The 19125-nt window shown below is 36.8% G+C and overlaps 1 protein-coding gene across 4 annotated transcripts in view; it reads left to right on the top strand.

The window, feature by feature from the left end:
- The window catches only part of EPS8 (EGFR pathway substrate 8, signaling adaptor), a 170816-nt gene that overhangs the window by 73967 nt on the left and 77724 nt on the right, over positions 1 to 19125 (top strand). The window contains exon 1 of one of the 4 annotated variants that reach the window (XM_003313524.7): positions 2598 to 2678. The exons of 2 other annotated variants lie outside the window; for them this stretch is intronic. The gene's annotated coding sequence lies outside the window, so the exon portion shown is untranslated. Of the gene's footprint in view, positions 1 to 2597; positions 2683 to 19125 lie in introns of those variants that run through there. One more of the 4 variants, XM_009424921.5, reaches the window with a different exon arrangement.

Raw genomic sequence — 19125 nt, 5'->3', positions numbered from 1 at the left:
GTGGCGCACACCAGTAGTCCCAGCTATTCGGGAGGAGAATCACTTGAACCCAGGAGGCAGAAGCTGCAGTGAGCCAAGATTGTGCCACTGCACACTCCAGCCTGGGCAGCAGAGTGAAACTCCATCTCAAAAAAAAAAAAAAAAAGAAAAGAAAAGAAAAAGAAAGCGCTCTTGGGATCAGCCCCTGTGGACGAAGGGAAGGAAGGAAACACTGTTGGGCCGAGGGGGATGTTGGACTGCCATGTAGTCTCAAATAAGATCTGACCCTGTGGGGTGCTTCAAAGCTGAGAGGGCTCCTCACCCTTGTCCCCAGTTGGAGAAAGGGGATCAAGGCTTTGTCTTCCACATGTCAACCAATCTTTGGATGTGGGCTTCCCTGGGAAGGGAGTGTGATACTGGGTGAAGTGAGGCCATCCTGAAAGAGCTGATAGTTGAAGGTTGTCTGCAGGCAGCACCACAGCAGTTGGGGAATCAGTCCTTCAGTCCTGAAAGGAGATGTGGGTGGCATGTCACAGTTTCCATTCAATCTTTTTTGCAGGGGTGCTGGAAATGGGAAGGAATGGCCCAGGGGATGGGTCAGAATTTTCAGAAATAAGGAGTTGCAGCATACAGTGGTCAGGAGCTTGAGAGATGGTAGAGAACAAAAGTGGATGTAGAATAGGTTCTGACAGGCAATTGACTTCTGACATTGACTATTGCTTTTCTAAATACATTTAAAAAATTCTATTTATAGTGATGCTTTTCACTTTTAAAGTTATAGAAACCTGATGAAAACTCTGAGTGCAGTATACAGAGAATGTATTTTTGTTTTTAACCCATTTCCCATTTGCCCCAAGAATACTGCACTGGCAACAAGCAGCACTTTTTTATTCTAAGTGAGAAATGGGTTAAAGAGATGGGTCCTGCTCAGTCACACAGGCTGGAATACAGTGGCGTGATCATAGCTCACTCCTGGGCTCAAACTCCTGGGCTCAAGCAGTTCTCCTGTCTTAGCCTCATGAGCAGCTAGGACTGCTGGTGTGCACCACCATGCTTGGCTGATTGCTGAATTTTTTGTGGAGATGGGGTCTTGGTATGTTGCCCAGGCTGCTCTTGACTTCCTGGACTCAAGGGATCCTCCCACCCGTGGCCTCTCAAAGAGCTGGGATTACAGGTGTGAGCCACTGTACCCAGCCTGTGCCATATCTTTATTCAAATATAATTTGGTTTTATAAAACATACAGATTTTTTAGTTTTATGTTCTTTATAGGCTCTTTTTTCTCTCTCCATTTCTTTAATAATTTAAATTTTTTTGGTGTCTTCATATTAAAAATCAGTTGAGCACTCAATTTTCTGTTTGGCATATTTGTTAATAATCACAGTAAATCATTTTCTCCATATTTTGTAATCTCTAAATTTATAAGCTCATCTTCATTGGGGATTGTTTTTTGTTTTGTTTTGTTTTGGTTTGGTTTTTCTACCCAAAGAAATCCCGTGGGGCCTTGTTTATCTCTCATCACTTTAAAATAGTTTTGTGTTTGTTTCTTCTAGATACTTTAGAGATTTCACTGGCCCAGGATCTAATTCCTTAGATTGGAGATTCTTAATTTTTTTACCTAGGAGATTCTCATACAAATAAGATTCACATTTCAAAACTGTTGTGTCATAGGTTTAGGATTTTAATTTCTTATAGCATTTATAGCATTTCCCTTGTCCTCTTCACCCAGATTCTCAGAGACAAGCTCCCTTAAGTCTTAATATGACTATGAGTGAATTTCTCCTCCCCTGACACCATTTTTTAACTATGAGGATAGACCTTTGAAGACAGCCCTGGTTTTCTGGAAGAATCTCAGTACCAACTTTATACCTCATGTGTGCCCAGGGCCTCCCCTTCTGTCCCTGCATAAGTATCAGGACTGCTTTAGAGTTGTGAAGGTTTAATGGGGCTGGAAATCCAGCAGAGTGCTTTCTCTCTTGAGGGAGCACTTTCTTCTGTTCTTTCTCCTTCAAGGGGCATCTTGTTACCAATTTCAATCTATACTTAAGTGCTGAAGAGACTCCAGTGATTATCCCCATAGCTCCAGTGTTGGCCACAGCTGACAGTGTATGCTTTTGTGCTTACTATTTTGGCCATCAGTTCTGGCTTTGGTTTAGCATCAGGGAATTATCTTTATTGCAAGTAAAGCTACGTATTTAATTTTGTTACACTTATTTTCTTCTTAGTGTCTGTAGTGGGAAGTCTTCATGAGCTCAGTTGGCCGTATTTCTGTACCTGGAATTCCCATAAGTTACTTATTAACTACCGTTTCTCAGATTCTACCTCTCTAAAATGGGAGTAATAATGGTGTCTGTCTATATAGCGTTAATTTAGACCACACAGTAAGCTTTCAGTCAATGCTAGCCAGTATTATTTTCACCATTTAAAACTTAAAAAAAAAAAAATCATCTTAGGCAAGAGTTGGAAGTGTAGTGGTAGCTGTGTTTACTTACTTAACAAGAGGAGGAAATCTTAGTTAACGCCCTAGAGAAACCAAATCAGAAATTTTGTTTGGTACAGTACAATGCCGAAACTGACGCTTAGAGTCCCACCCTTTCTGACGTTGTGCCAAAGGTCACTTGGCACGTAAGTAAACTGAGTGGAATGGCCTCTCAATATTGCCTGGACGATTGCTTAGAGGAGTATTTCCTGAACTGTGTGGGTAGGTAAGTTTGAGTTTGTTAATATTTTCTTTGCTAAGGAGGGCTCTCAAAGGCATAATTATTATAAAGGGTATTTGTAGACCTTGAAACATGTAGCAATACTTTTAGTCCAAGTAAGCCCTTTGATTGCTTTTTAACTTCCCATTTAGTATTCCAAGTGGATTCTGAACTTGGTGAAATTAGTGGTAACCCAGTCTCCTCAGGGTCTTGCCTCCTGTCTTCTGGCTTACAGAGGTGGAGATTCAAAGGATTTCTTTCCTTTAGGTCATGGTATTTAAGAGAATAATTTTCCCCTCATATTATAGCTAAGAAGAGGTCTGTTGACTATTACAGATTGGGAATCCATGGGCATAATATACCAAATGTTTAAAAAATTACTTTGAACTTAACCTTATATGCAAAACATTGATTATCTTATAAATATTAACTGCTTTGGATTGTTTACACAATGTTAGTTGTACTATGAAAATTTGCTTATTAACCAGGTTTAGACTTCTTAGGTTGTTATTGGCTTTGAGTCCACAGATTTAACACTGCCAAATTTCTGTGTAAACATTTTGCTTGGGACCTAAAATACAGTTGAATATGTGTATTTAAAGTTTTTTATTTTAAAGCCCATGTATATTAATGGAACTTGTAAATGTTTAAATAGTCAATTAATGGAAGCTTTTAAGAAACAACTCTTTCAAAATATTCAATTTTATAATTATGATGTTTTAAATATCAAACTTGAGTTAGTGACAAACATGTAATTCATAATATATAAAGATCTATAAGTAGTTCTTATTGATTTGTTACATTTAATCTTACTCAGAAGGAACCTTTTTGTTATTATTCTGTCACTAATAATTAAGTGCAAGGCTATTTAAAAACAAATAAGAGCTAATAACATTGTAACACAGACGAGATAGAGAGCAAAAATAAATAACTGGTTAAGTTACTGTTTTGGTCTTGGGAAATGTGGTAGGTTCTTGAGTTTAGGTGCCATGGTTATGGCTGTTTTGATCATTTTTTGAAATACATTCTTGGATGTGTTGATTTTCTTGTAATGTCACTATTATTTCTTAAGACCCTTATATACTGTAAAGAGCATTATCAATTTACACAAATTTTAACTACCCATAGAAATATCGTATACAGCTTTTTTGTAGCATAAATAGGTGAGGTTCCTCAAGACATTTATGGCCTGGTATATTCTTACCCTTGCTATAAAGCTTTGGTCAGCTTTAGTGGCCAAACTCTAAGGCAAATGGCAGTATTAATGTGGAGTGTAAATCTCCATATATGTTCTTGGAATGGTATGTAAAATATTTTGTTCCCTGATCCACCTGTCCCCACCTTTAGTAAGATACCCTTGTGTCTGCAGTAGCTTGAGTTATAAAAGAGGTTTCCGTTTTTCAGCAACTAGACTTGGAAACAAATTTTTTCAATTTAACTTAAGCAAATTGTATGTAAGAGGAAATGACTATGGAGGAGATACGCTGCTTAGTCTCATTTCTATGTAAATAGTTCTGACATAAATTGTATAGAGAAGTCTCCTTTGTAGTTTACTTTTCAGTGATGTCATTTGTCATTAAATCGTCAAGGTAGGTATGAACCTTGGAGTTTTAAGGTGACAAAAATGAACTCATTACACTTTAGACTTTTGGCCAGGTTCTGTAACTTATGCCTATAATCCCAGCGCTTTGGGAGACTGAGGCAGGAGGATTGCTTGAGCCCATGAGTTCAAGGCCAGCCTGGGCATCATAGTGAGACCTTGTCTCTACCAAAATAAATAAATAAATAAATAAATAAATAAATAAATAAATAAGCCTGGCATGGTGGTGCATGCCTGTAGTCCCAGCTACTCAAGAGACTAAGTTAGGGAGGATGGCTTGATCCCAGGAGATTGAGACTGCCGTGAGCTGTGATTGTGCCATTGCACTCCAGCAAGGGCGACAGAGTGAGACTGTCTTAAAAAAAATTCTAGCCTTTTAAATAATAGCGTAGTTGAATTGTATAAATATTTTTTGAAGAGAATATAATGAGGTAGATTATCATATAGTCTTTTTGATCATTTATTTATAGGATATTTCTAATGTAAACAATCCAGTATTTTTAAATTTCCTTTTTTTTAGAGTTTGTTTGTGTATTTGTTTTGACTTGTTTAATTTGACATGTAAGCACTTAAAAATTGACTTTCCAGCTACATGAAGAAATTATATGTCGGTTAAATTTGTGGCATTTTTATACAGAATCGTGTGTACAAAATATATTAACTAGGTTTGTTAATTTGATTAGAAAAAACTTGTGGTAGTTTTAATGCTCAATATATTTTCTAAAATGCAAAAGCAATTTGTGAAATATTGTCTCTCTGTACTTGGTAATATAAGAGCTGAGCTGAATGAAATGTGAGTTTCTTAAGCTTGTCTTAGATTTTGTATCAACATTTGTTCAAGGGCTTGGTTTTAGGAACATTTGTGTGCATTTTCTTGATTATTAAAAATTCTTTGTGTCAGATATTTAGATGTAATTTAGAGCAATATTATTTAACTTTGCCAATTATATTATTCTGATCTCTAGATTTAATGCTCTGGTAACAACTCTCTGACATCTCATTATTACTCTAGTATTAGATTCCATTGGATTCTTTATCTTCCTTGTTTCTAAAAAAATGCCTTTCCTCATTATGCAAGTAATTTTTCTTTATTTCACCATTTATACAGTTGGCCAGACCAAATGACATAGTGAGTATCCCTTAAGCCAGGGGTCCCCCAACCCCTGGGCCATGGTTCAGTACCGGTTGGCAGCCTTTTAGGAACTGGGCCGCACAGCAGAAGGTGAGCAGTAGGCCAGCAAGCATCACTGCCTGAGCTCTGCCTCTTGTCAGATCAGCAACATCATTAGATTCTCAGAGGAGTCGAACCCCATTGTGAACTGCACATGTGAGGCATCTAGGTTGCGTGTTCCTTATGACAATCTAACTAATGCCTGATGATCTGAAGTGGAACAGTTTCATTCTGATCCATCTCGCCTACTCCTGCCTTGGAAAAATTGTCTTCCATGAAACCAGTCCCTGGTGCCAAAAAGGCTGGGGACCACTGCATTAAGCAGAGCCATGAATATCAATCTTGGACACAAAGCCTGGGATTGTGGGTGGGGAAAGCCCTCCCGTTGCTCTGGCCTAGCATTCCAAAGACTCTTTCAATTCTCTTAACTTATTCAAAGCCTGGATTCTAAAAGCCAGCTGGGCTCCCTTTGCCCATTCATAATTCATGCTACAGTCTTCTGGCTAAAAATTATCAGTAGAGTTCCCATTTCCCATTATATGAAATTCAATGTCCAGTGTGTAACTTATCTTTTGAGTTGCGTATCTTAATGTATGGCTTAAGCTTCTTCTTTATGCTTTACAGTTTCCATTTCCTGCCTTTTTTTCTTGACACGTGGTGTAATTAGAAAGTCTCTCCCTCATATTCAAAATTTACCTCATCCTTAAGGTTTACTGACCGCTGCCATTAAATTTTTCTTGGTTTCCCCTTCTTTTTTCTGCATTTTATACCAGTGTTTTGTGTTCCATCTTCTGTTATATTTATTTTTACATGTGTTATATTTTACTTCCTTTCTAATGACTGAGTTTAACTGATTGAATTACTTAAAGTCTATGTCTTACTATGATGGGTTAGAGGTGGTTTTGTCTTGTTTCTTCTAGGTTGCCTTGCATTCAGTACATGCTTATTATAAATATTTGGTTACTGAAAAAAATGGAATGATATGACAGTGTTATTGATTACAAGACATTTTACTCCTTTGTTGGAATGGACATTTGGGGACAGGGGATCAACTGGAAATCTAAACAAGTGTGGCATGGCTCTCTGAATCAGGCTGTCCCCAGCAGGGAAAGCTGATGAAACAATTAAGGCTGCAGCTAAGAAATGTTTTAAGTCATGTGGCATAGTGGCTCAATACTGACAGGCAAAGGACAGCTCTTACTAGGGAAAGACTTTGGACTGATAGGAAATTGAAGAGAAACACAGGCTTTGTAGATAGTGACTACATTTCTAACTCAGATAACATTTTTTGTGAGTTCATAGTGTGAGAATAAATACAGTCAATTCTGCTGTAATAATTGTTTTGAACAATGGGAGTTTTTATTCTTTCATGATTGATATTAGGCAACACTTTGAGCATAATGCAAATTTCACTTTTGCTTATGCGTGAATTCACCTGAGAAATAGGCGTGCACAGAAAATTTCACCCAACTAAAATGAGCTGCCTAGGCTACACAAAGTGTACATGCACACATCTCAGACATTGCCCGGCTCTCTCACTTTACCACATGTTATGAGCCATACTCATTCATAGTTTGTATTATAACTTCCCCTCCAATTTCAGATAACTCATCTTGCACCACTTCCCAATAATTTACATGCAAGGCCTGTGGCTGCCTGGAATAGAAATATTTCTTTCCCACAAATAACAATTATGTTAACATTTTTGAGCCTTAACTATGTGCTAAGCACGATGATAAGTGCTTAAGATGGATTATGTTATGGAATTCTCACAAAACCTGATACAGTAGGTATTATTACTGTCTTTACAGATGAGGAAAGTGAGGCTTAGAGGGGTTAATTAACTTGCCCATGGTCAATAACTCATAAATGGCAGAGCCAATTCTTGAATCGAGTCTGATTTAGATCTTAGTGTTCTCTTACTTTGTAGATTACAGATAAGTAGCTTTCACATGTGTTATTTCATCTGCATTTAATAACTGTCTCTGATTGGCATCATAGGCTGTTTCGATCCCTATGATAGATGAGGAAACAACGCTACTCGGGGTAAGAATGCATAGATCATCATAGGCAGAGCAATAACAGGAACTCATTCTCATACCTAAATCAGAATTTTTTTCCTGGGGCTTATACATAAAAGGGGAAGAAAACAATTAGAGAATTAGAGATAGGGAGGTGAACTGAACTACAAAAATAGGATGAAATGATTGTGTTGGAAGTTGGGGAACAAAAGAAGGTGAGTTATAATAGTACTTCAGAATTGTAAGGAGAGAGTCTAATGAAAAATGAACACTAGGGGACTTGTAACTCTGTGGTACATAAAGCCTAATCAAATTCTTACAAAGGAATTAAAACCACCAACTTCATTACAAGATTGTGGTAAGAGAAATGTGATCATGAGCATAAATCACTAGTAGTAATACGCTCAGAAATCAGAGGGAAGAGCAAGGCGACACGGGAGGAAGACTTCGGAAGGATTTATTTGTATTTGTTTTGTAGCATGTGATTTTTTTTTTTTTAAGGTAGTGAGTTACCTTACAGGCCCTTACAGATAAGCAAGTACTTGATTAGTGTTTGTTATACTGAAAGCTTAATAAATAGTAAGGAGAGTAGTTGTTCAGTTGGGTATTGATTAAGGTGAAGTAATAGGAAAAGTAAGGGTAGAATCGATGAGTAATGATGAACTCAAAGCAGAGGGTCAGCAAACTCTAGCCATTGGGCTGTTTTCTTTCTACAAGCTGAGAATGCTTTTTACATTTTTGGTAGGTTATTAAAAACAAAAATGAAGAATATTGACAGAGACGGTATGTGGCCCACAAAGCCTAAAATATTTATAACCTGGCTCTTTACCGAAAGTTTGTCAACCCCTGACCTGAAATACATACCATGAAGAAAAAAGTTAGACTTGTTCCCTTTTAGGAAATTGGATTAGGTACTGTAAAGTGTAATATTTCATGAGGCTACATTTTCAAACATGTGCCTTTTTCCCACATGGAGGAAAGAACTGTCATGTATTTAGCCTGCTCTTTTGCTATAGGGGTTTTGCATACTTCGATTGTTCTTACCCTTGAGAGATACTATAACCACTTTACAAATGAAGAAACTAGGCTCATAGAGGCTAAGTAAGCCTAAAGTTTTACATTTAATAAGGACTGAAATGTAAGGTTGCCTGGCTTGCTAACTAGATATCAAATATGGGCATTTGTATAAATTTAGTTAGTATGTAAAATAGAAAAAAAACTTGTACACATAGACAATAGAGTAGGTTGGAGAATTGTGTCATTTTATTACAAAATTTGCATAAGGAAGAATATCTTTGGATAAGTTGTAAAAAAAACATAAAATATAAAGAACAGAAAATTCTAGTCTCATTTAAAAATGTAATATTCACCTAAAAGAAAGATGAGATTCAAGATGTTTTTGAAAGAAAATGCAAAATACAAAAGTGTGTTTTGCTTCAATAGAAAGTATACCAGCTAGTACTTTATTTTTGAAATGCAGATATTAAGCAAATATTGGCCCAAATGTCTAACAGTAAAGATTTATGAAGAGAATTTCAGAGTGCTGTGAAAACATGTAATGTAGGAATCTAGGATAGATTGGTGAGTCAGGGAATGGTTTCCCAAGAAGGGGCCATTTAAGCTGAGATACAAGATTTAGATAGGCAAAGATATAAAAGATAATTATTCTAGACAAGTGTGATAGGCCTCGAGGAAGGAAGAACTTGGCATATTCAAGGAAACAGCATTGTGTCTTCCAACACATTTGAGGACAGAAATTACATCTGTTTTGTTCATCATTTATATCCAGCTTTGTAAGTACAATACTTGCTGCTATATAGTAAGCCCTCAGCAAGATTTACTGAGTGGATAAGAAGGAATGGACATTTTCCTAGGGGATTCCTGGTATGATTGTGAGTACAGGGATTCCCTGGATGTAGGCTACTTTTCTCTTTTCTGAAGCCAACCTAATTACATTAAGTTCTTCAGATGTTGGTAATCCCAGAAGATTACCCTAGGCCACTTTCCCAACCTTTCTTAACTGCTGTCTCAGTGTCTGGATGGAGCTTGACCTGGATACGGTCTGAACAGAAAATGCAGGAAAAAATGAATGTAGAATACCGCAACTGGATCTGCTCCTGAGAAGGAAAAGTAAATCTACATTATTACAGTGTCAGCAGTAAGCCTGAGATAGAATGAATACAGCCACTTTTTAAAAAAATAACCAGCTGAGGCCGGGCGCGGTGGCTCACGCCTGTAATCCCAGCACTTTAGGAGGCTGAGGCGGGCAGATCACGAGGTCAGGAGATCGAGACTATCCTGGCTAACATGGTGAAACCCTGTCTCTACTAAAAATAAAAAAAAAAAAAATTAGCTGGGCGTGGTGGCCGGAGCCTGTAGTCCCAGCTACTTGGGAGGCTGAGGCAGGAGAATGGCAGCGTCAACCCTGGGAGGCAGATCTTGCAGTGAGCAGTGATTGCGCCACTGCACTCCAGCCTGGGCGACAGAGCAAGACTCCGTCTCAAAAAAAAAAAAAAAAAAAAAAATTAACCAGCTGAGGGAGGGTGTTCTGTGCTGGAACACATGATCTTGGGTTCTCTGGGTGACAACACATGATAATCAGGCTTAGAGATTTAATAAAAGAGTTAAATACTCAACTGCTTTTTATTAGAGGAGCTTATTTCTTCAAAATCAAATTCGAACTTCCAAACAGAGATAATTTCATTTATAGTTTTTATAGTTTGGGTGCATTAAGGAATTTATAAATAGAAAGAGAAGAGGGAGAGGGTTGCACGTTTTCCACGTCTGTGAATTAAGACTATAGTAACCACAGTGTTGCAGGACTTTTCCTTAGTTCAGTTAAACATGGGGTCCTTTTCCCATGGCCACGAAAGTTTAGGCTCGCAGACGGTTTGAAGGGTGAGTAAAGCAGGGTTTTATTGGGCTAAAAGGAAAAAAGGGTGAACAGGGACTCTCCGCAAGGCGAAAGTCGATGCTGCAGTGCTTCCCGCCTTGCCTTTTGAATCCCAGGTTCCACGCAGGAAAAGGCAAGGCCAGGCTCCTCCCCTCTGCAAAGGTGCAAACTTCCTCAGGCTCCACCCCAGTGCACAGGCCGGCAGGAGCTTTGCCAGGGATCCCCTCCCACTTAGCTGTCTCAATGGGAGGGACCATTTTACAAGATGTTTACCATACTGGTTTGCAGAATTAGAGAGAGTAACCTTAGGTGAGGAGAAGACTGGGATTTGGAGACAGAAGGAAAGAAAATAGATTCAGGGTCATTCTTGAATGTTAGCCTTCTTTGAGTTAAAAAAAAAAATAGCTGATAGGTGGTAGCAGCAACACATGTGCCTCTGATTGTACAAGAATTTAATGATACTTGTGTATGTTTTACATAAGCTTAAACTTTAGTGAACTTTAGTTAATGATATCAAACATTGAGGGTTTTAATGTCTTTCTACTGGATATCATAAGTCTGTTTTTCCTTACGAAAAGGGTAATATTGGCTAGCAGTTGAGGTTAGTGTTTGCTAAGAGTTGGAAGTTTTGAACAGTGAGGAAAAAGATACCCCTCCTTACAAAAAGAAGGCTTGCACAAAGTATGTTGGGAGGGGGATTAATGCTATGGGCAGAGTGAGAACTCTTATTGATTTAAAACAGGTTCTTTCTAAGTATTAAAATTTACTAAGGTATCAACAATGTCACTGGGCTTATTTCCAAGAGGGTATTCTAACTACTGCAGTCAACAGCTGATTTGCCATAAAATGTCAATAACTTTTTAAAAGGAAGGTACATTCATGTGTTTATTTTGCTTTTTAAATGAGTGTTAAGTACTTTAATTAGCATCATTTTATAATTATTGATATTTTGTATGGGATTTAATAATGGATTAGTTAATTATGAAAACAAGATCTAAATGTTTTCTTCTCCAATTGCCGTTAAAATTTGTTGAAATCACCTTATTGAACAGATTTTTTTAAAACCCCTTGGAGTACTAGTGGGTGTTATTTTGTTGAATGAATGTTTTACTCAAACTTATATGCATATTAGATTGTTTAAAAGCTCAATTAAAAAGTGAAAAATAGACACTGAAAATTTTTTGAGTGATTTCACATGTGTTCATGAAACAATATATCTATTCCAAATCATTGAATATTTAAAAAGTAATGTCATGTATTCATTTTCTTATTTTATCTCCTCAGTAGACTGAGATCAGTGTGTAGGGGTGAAGCAAGGAGTCCTACTCTGTTTGACTAAGGTAAAAATTAAGAATCAGTGAGAAATGGAATTTGCAGAAGTCCCTGCCAGATAATGTTAGAACTGGACCAGAAAATAGGAGTTGGTATAAAACTAGACCAGCGAGCTTTTTTTTTCTTCAAAATGCAGTTAAGTTTATTGCTTTTGTAAATTAGAGATTGTGTTTCTTGATCTTTATTAAAGTAGAATACAATGTTAACCTACTTTAGTTCAAATTTTAAAAAATATACACACATGTATATGTATGTATGTATGTGTATATACACACAGGATTTTAAGGACAGTTTTGTGTGTGTGTGTGTGTGTGTGCGTGCGTGCGCACGCCCGCCAAGGAAACTGTTAATCTTCTAGTACATCCCCATAACAGAGGCAGCTACAATAAGATCTAGTCTTTGCCTTACAGACCAGGTGGCTTTACCTAATAGGCTCACAGACATTCAGTAGTTCATTTGTTCCTCAGATTTCTTTAATTATTGTGATAAAGTTGATATTAAATTTACCAACTTAACCATCTTTAAATGTATAGTTTATTGTCATTAGGTGTATTCACATTGTTGTGCAGCCATCATGACCGTCCATCTCTAGGAGTTTTTCATCTTCCTGAACGGAATCTCTGTGCCCAAAACAATAACTACCCATTCTCCACCTTCCACAGCCCCTGGCAGCCACCATTATGCTTTCTGTGTCTTTGAATTTGACTATTCCAAGTTCTTCATTTAAGTAGAATCATAGAGTATTTGTCCTTTTGTGACTGGCTTATTTTACTTAGTGTAATGGCTTCAGGGTTCATCCATGTTGTAGTATGTATGAGAGATGTCTGTTTCCTTTTAAAGGATAAATAATTCCCTTATGTAGATATATGATATTTTACTTATTCATCTGTGAATGGACAACACTTGGGTTGCATCTACCTTTTGGCTCCTGTGAATAATGTTGATATGAGCATGGGTGTACAAATATCTAGTCTCTACTTTCAGTTCTTTTGGGTATATACCCAGAAGAAGAACTGCTGGATCATATAGTAATTCTATGCTTGATTTTTTTGAGGAGCTGCCATACTGTTTTCCACAATGACTACACCATTAAAGGGATATTTTAAATGAACGAACAAAAAAACCCAGCAGGAAAACCCTCTATTCTTATAGTCTTTGGAATTTTACAATGAACTTTCTAAAATAGGATGAAGATAGCTTCATTGGATTTCTTGTGTAACTAATAATTCTAGGAAGTGTGGTCTGTGTCCTTAGAGGTAAGTGGTGGGCACATTTAAAATGAATATATCGGTTTCTCTGGATAATTACGGAGTTTGGAGACATTAGGGGAATAACAAAGGTGAGTCTAAGTTTTTCCAAAAAAAAAAAAATACATAGAGCAGAATACAGGTGAGAAGATTCCTATAGAAATGAAAGAGACAGATACAATTATCTCAAATAATCAACTTTGCTTCCTGAAAGTGTCAACTTCGTTCCCTGATCTAGTCTGCCTTCCAGAATGCCTGCATAGTTATTTTCTTAAACATTAGTAATATGATTGTTACTCCTTACCATCTCCTAAAAGATTAAGTCCAAATTCCTTTATATGCTCTACAAGGCCCCTCTCAATCTGGCATCAAGCTTTTCTCCATCACATCTTCTTTTCATATATTCTGTATTGCAGCCACACTGAATATTTCACTATTCCCTGAAATTCATGTCCTTCCATATCCTTTGTATATGTCTGGAATGTTCTCTAACTACCTGTACCTGTACCAACTGGTGCACTCCTCACTGTCTTTCAAGACCTGATGTTACTGTCTCTTCCTATGTGAAACCTACAAGCAGCTTCCATAGGTAGACACTTTCCTAATACATTGTTCGTACCGTAATAACATTTACTAAAATGCATTGTAATTATCTGTTTGTATATCTATCCGTCTTGCTGAACTGAATGTTCCCAGAGGAGAGAAAGTATGTTTATTATATGTCATCATGCAAAGCACAATACCTTGTAGGCATAATTGTCCAAAAAATACCAAATGAACTTATTTTTCTTTATTTATTTTTATTTTTATTTATTTTTTGAGACAGAGTCTCGCTCCGTCACCAGGCTGGAGTGCAGTGGCGTGATCTTGGCTCACTGCAACTTCCACCTCTTGGGTTCAAGCAATTCTTGTGGCTCAGCCTCCCGAGTAGCTGGGACTACAGGCACACGCCACTGCACCCAGCTAATTTTTGTATTTTTAGTGAAGATGGGGTTTCACTGTGTTGGCCAGGATGGTCTCAATCTCCTGACCTTGTGATCCACCCACCTCGGCCTCCCAAAGTGCTGGGATTAAAGGCCTGAGCCACCGCGCCTGGCCTCGAATGAACTTATTATGTGGCTTTGCTCACTCTATAGAATGTTTACCTTTAATAACCATTACGTGCATAAGCTAGAATTCCTTTCATAATTTCACTATTATTAATATACTGGATATATATGTATTGGATATAGGTAAAATATTAAGCATGCAATTTTTTTCTTCATATTTATATATTGTATTGGATATGTGTTTTGGATATAGGTAAAAATATTAAGCATGCAATTTTTTTCTTCATATTTAATATACTGGATATATGTTTTAGAGATAGGTAAAAACATTAAGCATGCATTTTTTTTCTTCAGTAGTTTGCTGCTGCTCTATGAAGATTTCCAGACACTGATCTCATAGACATTCATACATTACCCCAGAGTCCTCTTATCCTAGGAGAAAGTATCTCATAATCCACACTTAAATGTTAATGACATACTACATTATTACTCCCAGAAGTGTTTGTAGTTTAAAAGTGCTTCCTATGGATGAAAATGCTTAACTCAAAAGAATGAATTAATTTCCAGTGCTAGAATTTTATTCACCTTGTCGCCTGTGTAAACGATAGATTTTAAGGAAATAGGATGATACTCTCTCAACCCTAAAATCACACTGGACAGGCAGGCTTCCAAGAGCACCTCTGAATCTTTAGCCTCTCCAGAGTGGTGTTAACAGGGGGAATATATTCTGTTTCCTTAGGCTGCTGCTCTAAGCATTTTGCCCTTTTGGAATAAATTTGTTCTTATACTGCCTCCTAATAATCTGCATGGCAGAGAAATGTGGTTTATCTCATGGTGCTTAGCCTGACTCACAAACTACTTAAGAATTTCTTTTTCACATGTGTAGTCATTTAATATTTAAACTAGTTTCCATGAACCAGTTATAAATATGAGTGAATACTTATTAGCTGACTTGACATCTAAAAGGATGGTCTTTCTACTGAAAGCAAAATATTGTAAGAGTCAGATGTTTGAACTCTTTTTAGTCTAGATTACTCAAGAGGAAACAAACAGCAAGATCCCATTTAATTGCTTGTTATTTTGAAGAAGGAAATGTTATGTTATTTTTCTTCCCCTAAGGGCTGTGTCCAGGGCAGTATCATTTTGGTGTTTTTATAGGTCTGTGAGATATTTCCAATGTTTCGAAACTAAAAAACAAGTGAGATTGACATAAATGTATCTGGACAGTGTAATGTTTCAAAGCTTATCCAAGTAGTTGTTCTTTCAGATTGAAGACTTGGTATTATTTGTACTAAAGTCCTATTGATATAATTAGTTTCATTAAAAATTTTAAACTAATGGATGAGAAGGACATACCTGAATCCAGGCATGGATTATGTAGATGTGAAATGTTAATACATATCTGTATATGTGTAATTGTGTGTGTGTGTATGCTTAAGTGTGTTTAAGTTACTATCAAGTATTCTAAAGGGGGATGAGTCACACATACAGACATAGCATAGAAACTGAGTTTGGGCTCTTGTGTTGGTCTGCCTGTGTCTGAGGCTTTACCATGTACTAACTGTGTGATACTGAGCAAGGCACTTCTGTGCCCCAGTTTCCTCATCTGTAAACTAGAGATAAAAGTAGTACCTGCCTTTTAGACTTATGGTTATCAATTGAATTAATGCATGCAAAGAACTTACAACAATGTTTGACACATATATGGATTTAATAAGTGTTATTGTTTTTGTAAATTATTATTAAATATTGGTGACACAGTTGATTCAGAGAGAGAAAAGAATTACCTTTTAAAAAAGTGACTATTTTGAAGCCAAAGATATTAGTTAATTTAGCAGATTGAAGTCATAAGGTTGTTTATCATTAAGAGACTATGGTATAAAGATGGACACAGGTAGGTAGTAGTTTATTCTTTATAATATACCTTACATTACCAATTTTTGACTATTTTTAAAGTCTCCTTTCTCCTGACCATATGTTTATGAAAATGTTCTTTACTTTGAAACCTGGCTGGGTTTAGAAAATATATGTCCTTTGTCTATTTTGTGATAGACTTCAATTTTGTCTAATCAGTGTTTGAAAGAAATGGCACTTGTATGGACTTCCTTCCAAGAAAAACATTGGGTGTTTCAGGAAGTGGTCTTGGTGAGTCAGAGCATAGTACTTTTTCCTCTGAGTCAGTTTTGAACCTCCTTGATATAAATAGGCATGCTTTTACCAAAAGTTCTGCTTTTCACTGTTAAAATCATCATTGATACATGGCTACACTAAGAGCAGTGCCTTCATTGGTTTTTCTGCTCAGTTGGCATTGAGGCTCTTTATCTAATTGTGACTGTAGAAATTCTGTGGAATAAATTTCTTTTTAAATTTTCAATTTAATTCTATACTTCTAAATTAGCTTCTGTTTTCACACCAATTTTGCTTCAGAAAGGAGTGGAGTCAGGTGACCAGTTGTGTAAATTTTAGAGGAATTTATATTGGTGATAATATACACTTTAATCATTAGAATTCTATGACTTCTCTTTTAGCCCACACATATAACTCTTTATAGCACAATTTCAGTTCAGGGATTATTTTGCAAAAGACTGTACTAGTTTGCCACACCTCAGAATTGTTTAGAAGATAGAAAAGAATACATTAGAGTGGTTCTTCATAACCACATTAAAAAACATTAAACATGATAAATAATTGCCAATTGACTAGATATTGTTAACGTTGAGTTGGTTAGGGAAGAATTTCTTTTTTTGTTGTTGTTTTTGAGATGGAGTCTCATTCTGTCCCCCAGGCTGCAGTGCAGAGGCATGATCTCAGCTCACTGCAACTTCCGCCTCCTGTGTTCAAACAATTCTTGTGCCTCAGCCTCCAGAGTAGCTACGACTACACGTTGTGCAGCACCACGTCCGGCTAATGTTTGTGTTTTTAGTAGAGATGGGGTTTCACCATGTTGGCCAGGCTGGTCTTGAACTCCTGACCTCGTGATCTGCCCACTTTAGCCTCCCAAAGTGCTGGCATTACAGGCGTGAGCCACCACACCTGGCCTAAGGGAAGGCTTTTAAAAAGGGGTGGGAATTGAGGAATTGAGAAATTGCTAGATGGGAAGTATAAAGTAGTGGAAAGGGCATTTAGGGTAAGAATAGACACTTAAAGTTGGGTCAGTCAAGATATGCTCAGGACAGTGGTGGGAATGAGGGTTTATATGTAGGAGTATTTGAGAGAATATGGATTACTGGAAAAATTATGTAAGCCAAAATTATGGTTAAGCCTCGAATGGTACACTAAAAAATTGTATGTGTGACTACATAGTTGGTAACATTGTTTAATTGTCATATATTTCTCTTGAGTTGTAATTGGTTGAATGCAACTGGTTTTTAGTGAATTTCATTTTATAACTAGTATTTAAAGAAAACTTCTCTATTTCTCTTAAATATATGATCCTGCAGGAAAATAAAGGAACTGATAGATATAGATGTCAAATGATCTGTGTGTGCTTTTGCATATAATCCTCATAACAATCATTCTCATTTTACAGGTGAGTAAACCGAAGCTGAGATAGGATAATGACTTGTCTAAGGTCACAGAGAGATGTTAGTCAGGATTTACACTTAGGGCTGGTCATCTTCATACTATTTTCTTTTCACTATGGCAAAATACCACAATAAAAGCTCTGGGACATACTCAGTAAGTTTTTATTATTTCTAATAGCTGTGAAAAAGCAACTCAAAGGTATTTTTCTTCTGAACAGAAGTATTATTTTCTTTTAGGAATAGGTCTTTGGACTCTAGGAAACTGCCTTGTGGGTAAGCTTGCTCTCCTCCTCTTGGGGAGCAGTTTTCTGTAAGGTTTGCAGGGGCAGTCACATCGGTGGAGGGATCATTTGTAGGTTGTGGTGAGCCATGCTGTGGATCATCTGTCCTTTGCCCATTTATATTAGTAGATTGATGGTCATTTACATTTTTTCAAATCTGAAGCATCTGGGCCTTGATTAGTTGGAATCTTTGATTTTCATTCTTGACATATACAACAATTACAAGAATATGCTACATTGTTTTATCCTATTTCCTTCATAATGGGGAAGCAGTCATGTGGCTCTTGGCAAAACTGACCTTGCCTGAGGTTTCAACAGAGGCAGTTGAGATTAAACACCATTCTTGTAAACACTGAATCTCCTATCTCCTAAATTTCAAACTGGCGTCCTGGAAAAATTTCTTTGTTGGGATCTGGAATTGAACAGCTCAGTTCTTAGGAGGGCAGGGAAAGTCATCATGTTTTCCCCAGCTAAATAGTTTGAATGTGCTACTATGTGCTGGTACGTGCTATTCCTGCGGCTTCTTAGCAGCTAATTTTTTTTTTTTTTTTTAAAGAGGATGAAGATTTATTTTTCCACTCCATTTGAGGAAAATAAGGAAGTTGGCTGGCAATAAGAGAGGTCAAGATGGAGAGGCTGGAGGAGAAAGATGTCTGTTTACTGTGTGGATGAGGTTAACTTAAAGAGGGGGGGTTGGGGAGTCTAGTTGACACTGCTTGTTCTTTTCCTTGAGTAGTTCTCGTTAGAAGGTAGAGCTGCTGAATATTTTCTGTTTTAACTTACTTGGTTAAAATATTTATTAGTAAGATTTTAAAATTACTTTTAGAACATTGTTTTATTCTGTCTTTTCTTATAAGAAGATTTGAGATAAACATCACCATTTGGCCAAGTAATAAAATATTCACAGGCATAATTTTTTATAAAATATTTTAGAAAATTGTAGAGTTTTTCCATTTTACCTTTATTAAACAGTTTCAGAAAGCCTTTTAAAATACATATTTCTTTCATAATCATTCATATGTCCCCATGCTTTGTAAAACATATGTTGCCTCAAAGTTGGATATAAGAGTGTCAATTCTAGTTTTATTGATAGCTTTTATACAACTGGAAATATGTTCCCATAGAGAAATTTCTGTAATAGACATGAACTTCATGGAACAAAGTCAAGGTGATGCCATGCTCTTTTGGAATTTGGTGATTCTTTTGTCACTTTAGTGTCCATTGTCTTTATTCTGGTACTATCTTGCCCTTTATATTGATCCGATTTCTAATAATCCTGATCATCTACTGCTTGGACTCCCTAAACTTTCAGAATCCAGTTCCCTTTTTTT

The sequence above is a fragment of the Pan troglodytes genome, chromosome 10, assembly GCF_028858775.2.
Source record: "Pan troglodytes isolate AG18354 chromosome 10, NHGRI_mPanTro3-v2.0_pri, whole genome shotgun sequence".
Taxonomy (NCBI): Eukaryota; Metazoa; Chordata; class Mammalia; order Primates; family Hominidae; genus Pan; species Pan troglodytes.
Note: the sequence above shows the minus strand (reverse complement) of the source record. Positions and strands in the feature narration are given on the sequence as shown.